Raw genomic sequence first — 17,976 nt, forward strand, 5'->3', positions numbered from 1 at the left:
AAGCCGGAGTGTATCGATGAGTTAATGGACCTACTTAAGAGTTTCAAGGACAAGATGATCTTAGAAAGTAGCCCGTCTGAATGTAGTAGTGGTGTCACGGGTGAAAAGTCCAGAAACAAAAATAAAGAGCTTGAAATGTTGTTAGGTACAAAGATACCGACTGAAGTTACGGTTTTAAATCCTATACAATCAAAGACTAAGGGTGCTGAAAACGATTTGGTATCCCAAAAGGATAAAGCTGTGCAAGAACATAAGAAAGCGCCGAGAAAATGTAATGCTTGTGGTGAATTGGGATTCCATGATAGTCGGAATTGCCCCGGGAAAGCATGAAAAGTATTAAGTTCTGATCAGGTAAAATACTAATTTTGGTAAACAAGTTGGGAACATACAATTCTATCTCTGAATATGATTACAATTTTAGCTTTAAATTTGTAAGGCTTTGATGCAGGTTTGAGAGATTGAAAGGAGAACAGACAGATATTGCAGTCAAAAAAAGAAGAAATATAAAGATTAAAGTAATCAAGAGGAAGGAATGTACACACAGTGAAATACCATAGTTACGCCTTTTTTTTTCGTGAATTTACGTAAGTCAACTGGTGTAACTATAAAAATTTTATATGGATCAAACATCTTTTGTCACAGATTTATGAACACTGTAATTTTGGAACGGCTCAAACCGTATTTTATTTTTAAGATGTAACTCCGACTCGTATTTTTTGACAATACAATAATAATGATTGTCAATGTTTGTTTTACGTATCTTGATATATAATTGATGCATGTCAGATTTAAGATGGCGTACTTTTATGAAAATATCATCAAAAAAAAAAGATAATTATGTAAATTGCCCTGTAAGACCATGGTTGAAGACATGTACGGTAGTAATATTAATTCTCGTATACGTGGTGAAATCAACCGTCGTAGATTTATGAACACAGAAACGGCCCAAACCATATCTTAATTAAAAGGTGTAACACCGACTCGTATTTAGTCAATAAAATACTAATGTTTTCCAATGTTTGATTTACGTATCTTGAAATATAATTGATGTGTATAATGTATTAAGATGGCGTGCTTTCATGAAAATAACATCGGTTGATTTCACCACGTATTCGAAAAAAAAATTTATGTAAATTGCCCACGTCAGACCATGGTTGAAGACATGTACGGTAGTAATACTAATTTTCGAAGACGTGGAGAATTCGACCGTCTCAACATTTTTGGGATCTTATAACAATTTGGTGGTGACATTGTAATTGTGAAAACTTTTTACCAATGAACAGCCAGATATTATTTTGAGAAAATATTGTACTTGAGTGTAAAAGTGATTTTGATGTATCTGGAAATATAATTGATGTGTCTCCGTTGTTAGATGGCGTAACTATGCACGTAATTCCTGCCTGACAGTTTTAAGTCAACGTTGAACAATGAACCAAGGCCAGAGTTGCGCCTTTTATATCTCCTACAGTATTTAAAACAAAACCGACAACTAAGACACCGTAGTGCCAGAATTACGCATTGCCATAAAATGATATCTAGACAATTGACATAAAATGTCAGTCCACTTTACACAGCTCTTGAACAAGTTCGGATTACAATTTTCATTACACCCCTAACCAAAATAGATGGAGCAAAACATATTTTGGTTACACACTACGGTTTCATAAATGTTAGTCCTAAAAGCTTTGCACTATAACACATTCCTTGATTGATTAGAACCACGCTTCTGCATTCCAGGGATCACCTCACTCAAAAGTTCTACATAGCAAAAGGTGAGACGGCAACATGAGTATATGGACAGAAGAAAAAATAGCATCGTATAGCTGTTAATACCTAAAAATCTACATATCCGACATATAGGCAGAAACATAAGTCTATAGACGGAAGAAAAATGATCATGGGGAAAACAAAAAGATTAAATAATACCTTTCGTTGATTTTCTTGCCATCGTAATAAGGTGACCGCAACTACCTTTCTATATGAAGCCATAGCCTGTGTAACAACTTTTGTGTTATAAATGTAATCCAACAATTATTAAACACGCCAAAGGTAGATTTTTTTCTTTTTTTTAAAAAAAATAAAGGTAAAAGCGGAATAAACCTTGTAATAACTTGCAGCTTCCCACTTAGATCTGTCACGTCCAGCTTCCAACCACTTGAGTACATAAAGACCGCAATCATGCCTTCGCAAGCATACCACAAAAACGACCCGAGTTAAAAATCCGAGTGGTTAACGTCGGACACCAGGATATAAAAGAGATGAACTTACAAGTTTGACTGCTGTGGAACATTCTGATGCTCAAATTCAGTTAGCGGAACACCTACCAGGTTTTTGTACTCTTTCGAACGGCATAAAATACGAACAACATTATTAACCTACAACAAGGAAACTAAATTTAATCTGAAAAGGTTTATATTTAAATAAAAGGAAATTACTAAAAAAAGAGGTTAAAATCTAGGTGTGTACCACTCCAGCAGCAATCTCCAAATCAGCCCGAGGATCCTTAGAACGTAACGAGTTAAGGATGTAGTTCTTCTTCATATCCAGATCACACACACAAAGAAACCAGTGTTCCTTTTCGATGATGGGGATAAAAATCTGTAACACAATATAATAAGACACACAAGTTTACTGAACGGAAAGCGGTCTTCTCGTACCAGTTTTGATAGCCTAACATCACATATTACATGCCCAAAAAAACAATAGTGGACTTACAGCTTTTACGCCCGTCCCATCCATTGGCATGTATGCGGAGGTTTTAATGTAGTTGCGACCAAGCGTTTTGTCTCGATCTGGATTAAGATGCTATATTGGACAGCAACACAGATAACTATTACAAAAAAAGTAAGGAAAAAAAAAATTCAATAAATTGATTATTGAGGTGCAGCCAATAAGAAGGGGGTACTCACACGTGCGGTTGTTGGAATATACAACAAATCTGGAGAGTGTATAGTCGAATATACCCCAAACATGTCAATTACCTGCATTTGAACCATGAATGTTGTTAGACGCTGCATAAAATGGAAAAGGACAAGTTATTACATAGAAAGTAAGAGTACCATGTCAGCAACCCATTTCCGAGGTCTCAAAGAGGACATGCATTCTTTTGTTAATTGCCCGAAGTTTTTCTGAACTACGACGTCGCTGAAATAAACACAATGTAGTCAGTATGTGATGATAATAATTACCACAGAAGATATTGAATAATTTCGATAATTTAAAAATGATAGTATAAGAAAATTATTACTTTCTAGCTGCATCTCCATCTGACGGTGAGAACACATAATTCAAAAGGTGCGAATCAGTGTAGCCGACTTCTTCAACGACTTGTTTTCTTTAACAGAAATGGGAAAGAAATATTTAGTTGGTGTAAGGTAAAACATTAACAATTCAAATTTTTTTTACGAAAAAAAAGGACTGCTTACCCAGTTTTGATGTTGAGACGCCTTGCAGATATCAACACTTGGTTCGACAGTTCATTCTGAGCGCATGTGAGGATAGCAAAACAATACTTCAGCTTTTGTCTAAAAAGGACTTTGTCAACTGCAGCTGCTGTCCTAGTCTGCATGGGGAAAGGCAAATGACTATCAGTGTGGTTGATGTATCTACCGAATTGAGTAGCGTGTGGGAAGATAAAAGTACACTTCTTACATTTACGACTTGTGTTTTGAGAGCTGGACGGGAGCCTGTATATGTCTCCATGTAACACATCAGGTAAATGTCATCATCCACATCATCAATCATGTGCATTTTGGGCACAAATTCTTCACATTTAAAAAATTGAACTTTCCCAAATTTGGACGATTTGGTAGTCATTACATTCCGAATAAAATCCCTCTACAAGAAATGCATCAGGCTAACGTCACAAAACACATGGATGGAATGAAAACCGACAATGAAAGTTTGGAAAGTATAAAGGGCAGTAGGAACAAATACTCACCACCGTCCGGACAGGTCCAGTGAACATCATACTTTTAGGTCGCTTTGGGTGGATAACTTCAATCGTTCGGGTCATGAAGTTGACACAGATAAGGAACGGCTCAGGAAGTGTGAATGGAAAGAACATCTGGGTTTGAAAAAAAGATATGGTTATCTTAGTGAAAACAACCAGCCAAAAATTATACATTAAAATATAAATGAGAGAGACTCACTAATTTCAATTGATCATAATCAGTGCCATCTTCACATACAATTCCCTGCAATTAATATGTGAGAGAAACAGTGAGACCCAAAAAGTACAGTACAAGCCGATAAAGGGGATAATATGACAATACCAATTCAAGTCAATAATAAAAATAAATATTTACAAATGAGTGCCTTACATTGGGAGTAACAAAAGCGTAAAGACGCAAAGGGGACGAGGCCGCTTTTAACTCCTCTCTCTTGTTTAAAAGATGACCCCATGTATTGATTACATTTGCAGATATCTTTGTGCTTACGATCAAAGACTTTAAATCACATCGTCTTAATTGAAAATGCTGATTTCTGAACAATACATCGCTGAAAATATGAACATATGTAGATGCATTGATTAGTGCTATATATACAATTTTTAAGGTGATAGTTACGCTAAAAAAAAAATATATAAATATGTATAAAAAATATGCAAACATACCTATCATCCAGTCCATCCCGAAATACTAACTCGGTAACATCTTTCTCAGCTTGGCTCAAGTCAGAGAGCATGGATATGTTCCTTACCACAAAAGGCGATTTCAAAACAGTTGGAACAACTATGTCCCTCTTGCTATGAGGTTTGGCCTCTGTTTGGGGAGAGAGAGAGATTATCGGACGGATCGAATCAAGTAGGTGCTGATGGGGGAATTAACAATTGGCTCGGTCGATCGTATGTAGCAAATTTGAATTGGATTTTTCCGAGATTCAAAAAGGTTGAAGGTGGGATACTCGGGGGCAACTCGTTGTTTCTTTGGAAGAGGCTCATTAACGGGGTCCTTATTAAATGCATTACTTAACTCAAAAAGGGCTTCCAAGAAGGTTGGGTCATCCCAACACGGATCATCACCCGCACCCCCTGTTGTAGATGTCACCCGGGCACCGTGAACTCTCGTATCTGCCATATTCACCGTATCACATCACATGAGCACCGTCTAATTCACGGACACTTTTGACCTTTGTGCAAGCACGGATGCAACATTGAACGCTTCAAAGTGCGCGCATCATCGATCGCCTTTACTATGATCTTTGTTAGTCCCAACATCTCCATCGACTTTCTTTGGTGGTGTTAAATGAAACCCAACAAAGAATCTGTCATTTGAGAAAGCGCCCAACAATCACAGATTGTGGCATTATAATTTTTTATCGTTAATCGCTTCTGAAAAGTTCTCAAATGCACGAGCAAGAGCTTTTCCTGCCTGGGCCATGTTCTCAATACAAATACTGATACGCGATCGTTCATTAGTCACACCAGGATGATCTTGCTCAGGCACATTGGCAGCTGGTATGTTGGGTTCCACATACCCTTCCCCAAAACATCCTGGATGCTTCTCCAACCGGGTTTCAATAAAACCAGCACCAAACCAATGAGCCTGCCCCTTTTCTTGTGATATACGGAATGAAATCTCCTCCTTGGTCCACGTGCATAATGTTGGAAACACACGTGCAACCTTTCTCGTCTTGAAAACCATCCGATCAAGGTAGATGAATATCAGCACCATTATAGGACCTTTGAACATTTTCGGACGACCCCCGTTTGCTTCACGTAACTTATCAGTCCGCCATTGTCTGACACTATCAATCAAGTTGTTCCGGGTAAAGTCGCACCATTTTAGGGTTGGTATGATTGAGACATCACTAAGACACTTGAGAATTCTGAGGCTTGGCACATTACCCTTGACCCCCATTAGGAAAGAAGACACTATGAAAACAATGAAATTTCGTTTGAAGTGTTCACCGCCGTCCCGTTGCTCAGCCATCTTAGACAATATATGGGAAAACTGAATTTTTTCAACACCAAAGATATTGGGACTTCCAGGCCTGGCGACTTCATGAACTCTTTGTCCGCTCATATTTTCCCGCTTGTTCAATCGTAACTTCGACCCAAAGGCAGACTGTCTTTGAGATGGACATCTTCATTTCGGACAGGAGTTGGTTGTTTAGAGAGAGGACGTAAATGGGTCAAACTACGACACAAGCCGAGGGCTAGATGTCCAGGAATCATGTCAGTCTTAAGGCATAATAAACCACCGAAACCCATCTCTCGAATGTCTGAAATTTGCATGTCAGAAAGCCCGCTGTTTATGAACTGAATAAGGGAGTTAGGACTCATCCTAGTTTTTAAAACCGGGAAAGCATCTTTGGAGGAACAACCAGCCTGGTTCGTATCTATGCCAGATGCCGCGTGTTGTTTGCCAGATGCCACTTGTTGGTTGCTTGTCCCAGATACCTCTATTGCCAATTTGGTTGATATGGATCTCTTCATTGTTACCTCTGTTCAAGAAAAATGTAACCACACGTATCATTAATGTACCCAACAACCAAATACGTGTACCTATACATATGTAATGATATATTGGATGAGAGTAATTCTGAAAGACCGACATAAAAATTAAACATACAGTGCATAGTTTAAATACCAATTATACATACAGTGCATAGTTTAATTAGTTTGTATTTTTGTAATTTATAAAGGGGTCAAACAAACGGACCTGCAAAGTGTGAGACAATAGGCACAAGAGCAAAGTGTGAAATTTAATAAAGTAATGGTAGTTCACTACCCACAAACAAACAGACCTGCAATCTTTATATAAGTATCTAGAACCCGTTAAGATGCACATAGTGACGAAAGAGTACTTTATAAAACCAACGTACTGTATGCCAGTACGTAACCTTAAATGTAGAGCCAATAAATATACATATGTTAAGAAAGCTGGTACAACAACAAAAGAGGGTGATGGTTGATAGTGTATTTGAAGAATACGTAGCATATAAAAACCTAATGACAGATAGGTACCTAGTATCTAAATTAGCGTACCTAAATCCCGGTATAATGTATCTAACAAGAGCCCCCCTTAAGTGTTGATAAAACAACAAAACACAAACAATGCCACACACCGAATATATGGCACATTAATCAAATAAATAGGTACCTAGTATCTAAATTAGCGTACCTAAATACCGGTATAACGTATCTGACAAGAGCCCCCCTTAAGTGTTGATAAAACAACAAAACACCAACAATGCCACACACTGAATATATGGCACATTAATCGAATAACTGTAGTTGCTGATAGTTTATTTGAAAAAATACATGGCGTAACACGACCGAATGACAAAGATGTACCTAGTAGCTATACAAACGTACCTATATCCCGGAATAACGTACTTACTGTCAACAAGGGCCCCTAATTGGTGAGAAACAAAAGAATTCCACCAAAAAACAGGTATGAACACATATTTTTTTTTTGACATAGACAAACGACTGACAGTCAGAGACAACAAACACCATGAACTGATAATTAAAATGATGCGAAATCGATGAACTAAAAAGTTGTAGTGAACGAAAAACAAAAAGCAATCAGTAAAAGCAGCAGCCAAAACACGACAAAAAGTATAAATAAATCATACAAACTAGACGGATAATGAACTTAATCACGATAACAGCAACATTGATAACGAAAACTCACCAAAAACGCAACAAAATTAGTCCTAACAAAATAGGAAACACATGAAATCTCACAACAATTGAAAGTCGAAATGGAATACTGTGAAATCAATATAACTAAGGTTACATGCAAGACGATTTGAAACAGTAAAAAATCAAATGGATAAAGAAATACAATACCTAGCTGAAGAATATAGACGACGATGCACCTCAGATCATCGATTTCGATCAGGTTAATTGAAACAGACAAGGAACCTGCAAATCACATGAACAACTGAAATCAAAATATAATCACAAACAAAAACTAAATTAAACAATTAATTAAACGCAAAACAGCGGGAATATTACCTAATCACAACCACACTCTAAAATAACACAAATTAAGCTCAACTGGATCTGCATTATTGATTAAAAGCACAAGGAAGTAAAAATACAGGAAATAATTAAGCTCAACTACAAAAAAAGTCGAAGAAATCGATATAAACAACTGAAAATTATGATGAATTTACACCGAAAGATACTTACGAAATTGAAAGAAATATGACAATTGAAGATGATATAATGATACGGATGCAGACTATTAATCGTTGTCCATTATCATCGTCGTTGAATTTCTTCGACTTTAGTTAATTTGAGGAGATGATGAATTTGGGGAAAAAATTAGGGTTCTGTTAGTGGAGAGAGAGAGAGTGATCAGAAAAAAAATGAGATGAGAGAGAAAGAATTTTGAAGAAATGAAAAAATAAGCGTGATATAATCCCGCGTAATAACAGTGTGTTAACAAAAAGAATCAGCCGTACGATTTAACATAATCCATTGGTTGTAGTTCGTTCTCACCGTTTGCACCGAGTATTCGTTCTCACCCGATCCTATATATATATATATATATATATATATATATATATATATATATATATATATATATATATATATATATATATATATATATATTTAAAAGAGGAACTTTTGAAGCTATTTCATTGGTTATTGTTTTAGAGCGATTTCATTGGCTGCTGTTTTTGCTGAATAAATCTATCTATACAATATAATAAAACAACAACCAAAAACATGTTTTTTCCCTCCAAACTTCACTTCCATATCAAACGTAGTCTTTAGAATTCCTTAAAAATAGGCCCTCTAATTAAATTGCCTAATACATAGTTTTTTTTTTATATTGCTAGCATGAGATTTATACCACCATGATTTTGTTGTTACTTTTACGGATTTCTCTATTTCTTATAAATTGATATAGTTCACTATTTCTTATAAATTGATCACTTTTATCCGTCTCATCATACGACGGTCACACACAATAACTACATATTCTGAATTGGAATCACAAGCAACATTTTATGTACTTTTTTATGATTTAATAAATAATAAGCCTTTTTTTTAATAAACAGTAACTCACGGTTTGCACGCAATCGTGTGAAAAAATTGTTTTAAACAGAGATGCACGTTAGTTATTTCTATTATTAATATGGTTAATTAGAACTTTTTCAATATATTTGGATGTTCGGTTACTCTTTGAAAATCGTATGAATTTTGAATTATGCAGAGATTAAGTTGGTTTATTATCTCATGTCTTCAATTCATAAAATTTGGAACTTTCCCTTAGAGATGGTAAACAGGGCATTCAGAGTGACTATGAATGAATTTACGTATTTTGTGTGAAATCGAGGTCGAGATATTTCGATATTTTTTTTTAGCTATGTCGAATTCCTATCATCAACATGTGATAGTTCGGTTTTTAGTAATAATGATTACGTTATTAACATATATTTATTCATGATTCCAAATTATGATAAATAATTTGAAGTTAAACTCATCATAGATGCTTATGAATATTTTACTTAGTTTTAGATATTTTAGGTATATACACAAATTATTTTGAAATAACTTTGAATGATGTTTAAACAAATGCTCACAAATATACCCGTGCAATTTTGCACGGGTTTTAAGCTACTTATGTATAAATAAAAATATAATAAAACAGATATATAAATTATACATTAAAACTTAAAACTTATACATTAAAATAAGTCTCTACAAAACAGCCTGCGTTGACACAATCTCACAACTGTATAATAGGAATTTTTTCAGTACAGAACACAATATACTATCAACATTTAGTCATTTATACATAACTTTCTGCCATATCCAAACTTTGGACGAGTAGTGTCGAAATTGGAATTTGTTTAGAGAATCACAAATGCGGAGCACATAATAGAAAATGTAATCCGCTATGCATCAGACCTTTCTCCAATGCATATTGCATAACTGAAACTTAAATATACAACCAAAATGTTAAAATGCTCCATAAAATTAGTCTTATCATTATGCATTTTCAAGAAACTACACAGTGCTTCAATTAAACCATCGAATTTCAAAGGCCTCATTTTTTGACTCAGCTCCAGCATATTTGGTTAATAATCTCAGGAACGACAGGTTAAGATCAAGGGTCCAATGATCTGGGCCTAGCGTGTACCAGTGTAGAGTTGGCGGAACCTCATCCATATCAGCGGTAAGATTCTTAAAATAGGTCTCCTTCTCTTACTCCAAAACTAATGGACGTAAGTCTTCAAGTCCCTTGAGTCTCTTTTTAACTCAAGCTGCATATTCTAATTAAAAAACCAATCCAAAATTACATCACCCTTAATAAATAAGAAAATAAAAATAAACTACATTAAATAAGAAGATATAAGAATAAACTACGATCAAGAAAATTAAATTTGTTAACAAACTACATCACATCCATGAATCTGAGAATTCCACAGCTTCTTTATATCTGAATGTATATACAATTCAACTCCTACCACGCTTCTGTAAAACCTGCATCACAACCGTGTATAAATACAGATTGAACGTCTATCAAACATTAAGTGCACAAGTATTTCTCTGTCTACGTCTTTCTCTTAGCAATGGCACCAAGGTATGCTAATTAATTAAAAATATTTTCAATGTTTTGTACATATAGATATTATACTTGGCTTCAAACATGTTTTAGCTTCTTATTAATATTATTATTATTACTTTTATGTTTTGTCAGCCCTTTAACATTGATCATGGAGCTTAATGAGACTAAGAAAAATGGGAAAATCAAAGTTCGCGTTTCTAGGCTATGGGATGTTTTGAATCATGCGGAGAATAATAGTATTATATGCATGGATATGGTTTTAATCGATGAAGAGGTAAAAATTAACTGTTTATTATTACCCTATTTTGTTTGTTGGTTATCTCATTCATATTGAGTTACCTTATAAATTATTTTTTTATCATTAGGGTAAGTACTTACATGCTACTGTGAATTGTTATCATGCCCAGCGAATCCCAAGTGGCCAGAGATCGATCAGATGCTAGGGCACATACAAGAACAGAAGACGGAAGACAGGCCATACATAATAGCAAGAGTCTTCAAATTAAAACAAAGTCAACTCATGGATTGCCTTAAACACCAGCATTACTTTGGAACAGATGTAGCAGGTACGCATAATTTTTAAGTAAATTATAATAATAGATAGTAACTACTAACAACATACATGACGAGTATAGATAAAATTGTTATGCTGCAGATATATATATACAATAGAGTTTCAGAAAAGAGGACTGCCCCATGCACACATACTATTATGGCTTAAGAAAGATGAAGTGGAACTATCGCAACAGTACATAGACAGTATTACACATGCTGAAATCCCAGATCAGGAAAAAGACCCAGTATTATATGAGATTGTGTCACGATACATGGTTCACGGGTCCTGGGGCGAGGAGAACCCAAATTGTCCATGTATGCTTGACGGTGAACCTTGCAACAAAAGATATCCAAAATCTTTCAATTCAGAGACAACAATAGATGGTAATGGCTATCCAGTGTATAGACAAAGAAACGACAACAGGTAGATCTCTCTTACATAGAAGTTAAAAATTTTGAAGTAGAAAAAGAGCGGAACGAAAAGAAAAAATATGATATGAAGAAGTTTTTAAAGGACAATTATGATATATTCACAAGTGTGACAAAAATAAGGGAAAAGTATTAGAATCCAAAATATGGGGAAAGATAACACAAACTGAGAACCAGCTAAAATAAAATAAAAGGAAAAATTGAAAAACAAAAAAAAAAAACAGAGACAAAGGCCATTTTCGGTCACTTTTATCCGGATTATATTATTTATTTAGGACTTTTATTTTCATGCAGGATTATTTAAAAGGGCAAACACGTTCTAGACAACAGAAGCATTGTTCCCTATAACCCAGGGTTACTTCTGATGTTTGACGCACATATAAACGTCGAGTGGTGTAAAACAGCTCGGGCTATTAAGTACCTGTTCAAGTATATCCTAAAGGGCCCGGATAAGGCGAGTAGGCAACTACTGTAATTTCCCGAGACAAAGAAGATGAAATCAAGTCATACCTTGATTGTCGTTACCTCTCAGCATGCGAAGGTGCATGGAGGATATTTGAGTTTGAGATACACGAGAGGAGTCCAGCGGTCATACGCCTGCCTGTGCACCTCGAGGGTGAACAAGCTGTTGTCCTAAAAGATAGAGACAAACTGAGAGTGGTAATAGAACGGGCTAACGAATCACCCACGATGTTGATGGGATGGATGACAGCGAACATAGAGTACGCACAAGGAATATCGTTTTCAACGTAGTTTTTTCAAATCTACCTGTTATCTACAGAAGATATTTTTACTAAATAACCGCACAAGTTTGGAATAAGGTCAATGTAAATTATAGCAGTTGGCTCTTCTAATAAGATCGTACATGTATACTGTCTAAATTCCTAAAAATTACCATCATAATTCCACCTTCGTAATTCCCTGATAAAAATACATAATTCCTACCATTAAGCTTGCACTCTTAACATTATACTACTCAGGGCCGTCCCTAACATTTTGGGGGCCCTGTGCGAGATTCATAAGATAGGCCTCTTATTAGCGGTCTACTCTATATTTACACAAATAAAATAAAATTATAATTTTAAAAAAGCAGTTGTATTTTATTTTTTTTTACAAAAAAATTGTAACATTTTATACAAATTGTCAAATAAAAACACCTCTATATCAAATAAAAAAAGTTTGCATCTTAAGTATCATTCACTTATTATAGCATCTTGGTGGTAAGGAATGCTCACGTATTAATTTTTGTGGTAAAATGCGAGTTCGAACCCTGATAGACACTAATTAATAGTATCAGTTTTCAAAAAGAATTAAATTTAAAATTTGCAGCTACGGGGAGGATCGAACCTGGGATGCCTAAGTTGATAGATTGCACACTTACCAGATGAGCTACAGGCCTAATAATGATAAATTTACACGGTAATTGCTATATATACTTAACACATTATTTGGGGCCCCTAAAAATCGGGGGCCCTGTTCCGCCGCACCGGTTGACCACCCTCTGGGCCGGCCCTGATACTACTCCAGTCACAATCATTTAGTAAACTTTGTGAAGGGAATTTTAAGGTTTTTAAGGTAAACAAATGATTGAGATCTAGGGTGTATATTGTAGTTACCATCATAATTCTTTTCATAATCCTTGTGCTAGCATGTATAGACAACAACACCGCCAGTTTCTACACAACACAAACACTACATGCAAAATACATAAACAACAATAAATTAAAGTAAAACAGATAAAAGCCAAACCTTCAAGAAACAAAGCTCCCGACTTTAATCATGCCGAAAATCACCCAAAAAGAAGCCGCTTCTTTAATCTTAGGAACAAAATGTTGTTTGATTATATAAAGCTATTAATTGAATTTCGATAATATCACGGCAAACAGTCACCCGGCTAAGATTCAGGTAAATAACTCTCGATCGGATTGTACTCGGCTGTCGAATACAGCAAAAATGGGTTATCTGTTGGTCGTCAGGAAGGATCTAGATGTTGGGGGTGAGAAATAAGGGAATGAATTTTTGTGGAATTGTAAAAATTGAGACGACGATTTGGGGATAAATTGAAACTGAAATGATTTCGTTGACTTGGAGACTAAATGAATAACCAGATCCGACTAAATGAATTACAAAGAAACTTAATATGGATAGCACCAAAGATACGTGACTTATGTATAAGACTTATGTCAATACATCTTATTCTACTTTTGGCCTATGTATAACATTATCCGTTTTTAATCTGACACGAATATAACCGTCTCAAATGAAAATTTGTGTTAAACGAATATACTATTAAACTCTTTTACTGTTAAAAACGATTAATAGATTGAAAAGTAGTTTACTAAACATTCGAGCTAATCCGTTCTAATTCAAATACAAGCGATAATCAGAGATAAATTTACTATATGATATATCTCATTTTTTTTCAATCAGAAGGGTATATGCGTAACTAGCACGCTATTATTTGCCAAAAATTATATTTAAACACCAATTTGACTATTAATTACCTTGATGTGCCAATTTTTTTCATGTAAAAACCATATCACACATATTGGATCTCAAAAGCCTATGTAGTGAAATGACCCGGCCAACGGCCGAACTTGAACACTAGTAATATATATTTTAAGCTTTTTTCGAGCTCTCCAAGTTTTTTAAAACACTCTAATAAATAAATACTCCCTCCTATTCTATATAACTTTCTTTATTTCCTTTTTCGTCTATTCACAATACTCTCCCTATTTCCTTATTTGGCAAACTTTTATACTTAATTTAATCACCCCACCCCACAATAATACCCCACAAAACTCACACTTTATCTTATTTTAATCACTTTTTCCCACAACAATACTTATTTTAATCACCTCACCCCCACAACAATACTTATTTTAATCACACAATACCTTCCCTCTCTCCAATCTCTTACCCCACTACAATACTTTACCATATAAAACTCCCCTCCCTTAATTCTCGTGTCCTTCCCCTCCCTTAATTCTCGTGCCCTCCATGAATAGGGACGGTTATTAAGAATAGGAGGGAGTATTATTTAAACATTTCTATTAGAATTAGAAAACTTTATTTTAATATAATTAATTTTCAATTTTCTACTAAAATTAGTAGACTTTGGCTAATTATTTAATTATTTTTAGCATTTCTACTAGAATTAGTAAACTTCTGTTATTTCATTTGGGTTAGTTCCTTTAAATTACAGTCGTATTCTTACTCTTTTTGCTTATATTTTACTAATTTTCTTTGATTACTAACTTTATTTTCTCCGTATATTATGTTCAACACAAGTTAAGTGAGCTCACATGAAAGCTTGCAGAAATCAAATATACAGCTACAATTTTCATGGTATTTTCTTACATGGAATACAACAATGAGGGTAACTTTTTTTTTAAGAAAAATATAAAATATTTTCTCAACTTACCATATCTTAGTATTGTCAATGTACATATCTTTACGTAGCCGCTATTTTGGCTTAGAATTGAAATTACTATCAATCTACTACACTACCTCCAGAGAAAGATAATTAAAATTGTTATTTCAATAGCTTGAATTTGACTCAAACTTTTATAGCATACAACTTAATGTTAATGTTTTAACTGATTTAAATTATATGATCGTATTCATTTTCAATTATATTATCCTCCTAATTTGGTTAGAACTGCAACATTAAAACATAACATTAGCATATATCCAAATTTTGGCGATTTCTAATCTAAATAATCATCTAAGTATTGTGTTCAACTGGCTCTTTTTCAATAAAGAAAATATAAACCCTTCTGTTTTTTTTCATTTCCTGGCTAGCAAATTATATACCACGGAAATCAATGTGTGTCAATTTTTGAAATAGCAAATAATACAAAGAAAAAGTCTTTTCTTATCGGGTCAGGTACAATACCATTTGTGCATATAAGACAAATATATTGTTTTTCCTATGTATTCTTATATACACAATTGCTATGTATTTGACCCGTCTTAAGCTTAAGACCAAAAGTGCCGTCTTAAGGAAGATTTACTGTTAAGGCGGAAAATTTGTTATAGACAAGTTTGTGTCGGTGTTTTCTACTTCTTTTAGCTGAGATTTTGGGAGTATAATTATTAGACTTGAAAGTTCATCCTTCTAACCGCTGCCCTAAATGATCACAGCCAACCCAAACAATACCCACTAATAGAGAAGTATCACAAAAGGCGGCGGCTACATACATTGATTTTGTGTCATGGGGAATCAGGAGGGGCCCAATAGATTCAGTTGACATGTGTTTGAGGGCGTTTTTCTAAGAATATTGGCAAGAGACCAAGAAAAGAAATGACAACAAGTAGAACAAAGCCATTACATACCCAAACGTCTAACACTGAGTTGACCAAAGGCATATGATTAAGGAGAAAAGATCATAGAAAATAAAGAGAGTTAGAGTGATTGGGTTTTTGTAATCTAGGCTGTAGCTCAGCAAATTAAAGGAGTATGTAAATGGTAAGCGAGAGCTGGTAAGAACCCTATACATTGAAAAGCGAGGGACAATCCCACAGTATGTGAATGGTGCTCTTAAAATGATGTTGACACATGCCACAAGAAAGCGAAATAGGCAAACCATGAGAGGAGAGAGTAACATTATGTGGGAGTATACCCAACCATGCAAGTCACAAGAAAAGAGAAATATAGTTCTGGGTACGACCAGACCATAACCATTTAAAGTTGAGCCTAAAAAGAAGGGTGATGTGAGAGTAAGGGCACTGTTTAAAATAAGAGAGGCCTAATGATAAACTTTAAAATGAGCAACAAGAGGTGATATAGCAGTAAGAACAACATTAAAAGGAAAATGAGAAATAAGAATATTTTGATGATGAAAAACAGAGCACAAAATTAATTCATTGTCAAAAACGTTCCAAGAGTCATTGACAATTAATGAGTACGTCACATAAATGCGTGGTTGAAGTGAGGCGGAGGACATGTTGAAAAGAAGGGATCTAAGGCCTAAGGTTATATCGCATCTACATTGGTCATTTATCATACTTTTGATACATAGATCAAGAGCGAGAAGATGTCTACATATTGTATGTAATGCAATGATATGTGAATTAAAATATAAATGGATTATCATTTTTATCAAAAAAACACCTCTCAAAACTACCATCTAAAGGAAAAAATCTGTTATCGAAGTGTCAATCAGTCTAGCTAATAAAATCACAAGTTGAAGCATTAATGATCGTTAATAAAATTATGTTAGCATAATTTTTTTTTTTTTTTTACAATCCTCTTTAAACAATAAAGGTTAAAACGTCCTACACATTATACATTTATTCAATTATTTCAGAATCCGTACATCGCATGGACAACACACTAGTATACAATAATTTTGTGCACATCAACCCCCCTACCTCAAACCAATTGAACTACAATCCCAAGGACCTAAGGTATACAATATCCTTTTTTTATGAATTGATTCAAAACTTTTCAAGTTCGAATTTTTGTCTTATAATGGAGAAGGGAGTTATTAGTGATATACGGATCTCTATGGGAATATGTACCAAGTTCTTCGAAAGTATCTTGTATGTCCAATCTGCTCTCAACTGTTTATCTTTCGCTTTGCCTTCAACCGTTCAGTTTAGCACAGACATTGTCATTATCGATAGTTTGCCACTCTAAAAGCCAACAACACAACCAAGTAGATATCAGATATACAAATGAAGTAGGGTAGTGGGAGGTTTATTAGCTGGACGAGCAGAAAGCTTAGTTAGTTCATCTTCACAACCATGACAATCATTGTCTATAATAAAGTCAAGAATGGAGTACAAAAGGCCATAAATAAAATAGAACGATTAGTCAACACCACATTCAAGTTGAAAACAAAAGTACTTACATGCTTCTCTATTCTAATATGCGAGAATTAGCAAGGAAAAGAACCACAGCTAGGTTACACAAACGGGAATACAGACCGGTCAATTAAGGTGCCCAGAGGAGCTTAGGTTTCAGACGTTGGTGTGAGTGTCCAAGTTTAGAAGTTTGCTTCTTGTCAAAGCAGTGAACCAGAGTTTGCCATTCGGAATCTTGCAGCATGGAACCCACCTCAAAGCTCATAACATGAAAGGATCTCCCTTTATTGATAACACGTACCATAAGTTAGTACATAGTACAAAATCAAAATTATACTGTAGTTCACAAAACAAAGTCAAATTTGCAAATATTTACACTGATTATGTAGTATGATGGAAAAAACTTAACGGCTCACTAATCTAGCAACACTCGCGTTTATTATCAAGTAGCAGCCACAAAATTTCAGGCAATTTATTATAGTCATCTATGTGATACGGAGTATTAAGTATTAACACAGGTAAGGCAACGTATATCTAATCCTCCCATACCCTTACCCTTACCCTTACCCTTAATCCTTACCCTGTCAACTGCCAAACCCTTGAGGCACTGGTTTAATGTTGTTGTTTATCAAAGGCACCCATA

The 17,976-nt window shown here is 34.8% G+C and overlaps 1 long non-coding RNA gene across 1 annotated transcript; it reads right to left on the reverse strand.

The window, feature by feature from the left end:
• Positions 1-9,813: 9,813 nt before the first annotated feature.
• On the reverse strand, positions 9,814-13,669 carry LOC141628148 (uncharacterized). Its single transcript, XR_012537100.1, has 3 exons — positions 13,272-13,669; positions 10,917-12,155; positions 9,814-10,453 (listed from the first exon to the last, which is right to left on the reverse strand). It is a non-coding gene; the product is annotated as an uncharacterized LOC141628148 (long non-coding RNA).
• Between the last annotated feature and the right edge of the window lie 4,307 nt (positions 13,670-17,976).

Source organism: Silene latifolia, chromosome Y (genome assembly GCF_048544455.1).
Source record: "Silene latifolia isolate original U9 population chromosome Y, ASM4854445v1, whole genome shotgun sequence".
NCBI lineage: Eukaryota > Viridiplantae > Streptophyta > Magnoliopsida > Caryophyllales > Caryophyllaceae > Silene > Silene latifolia.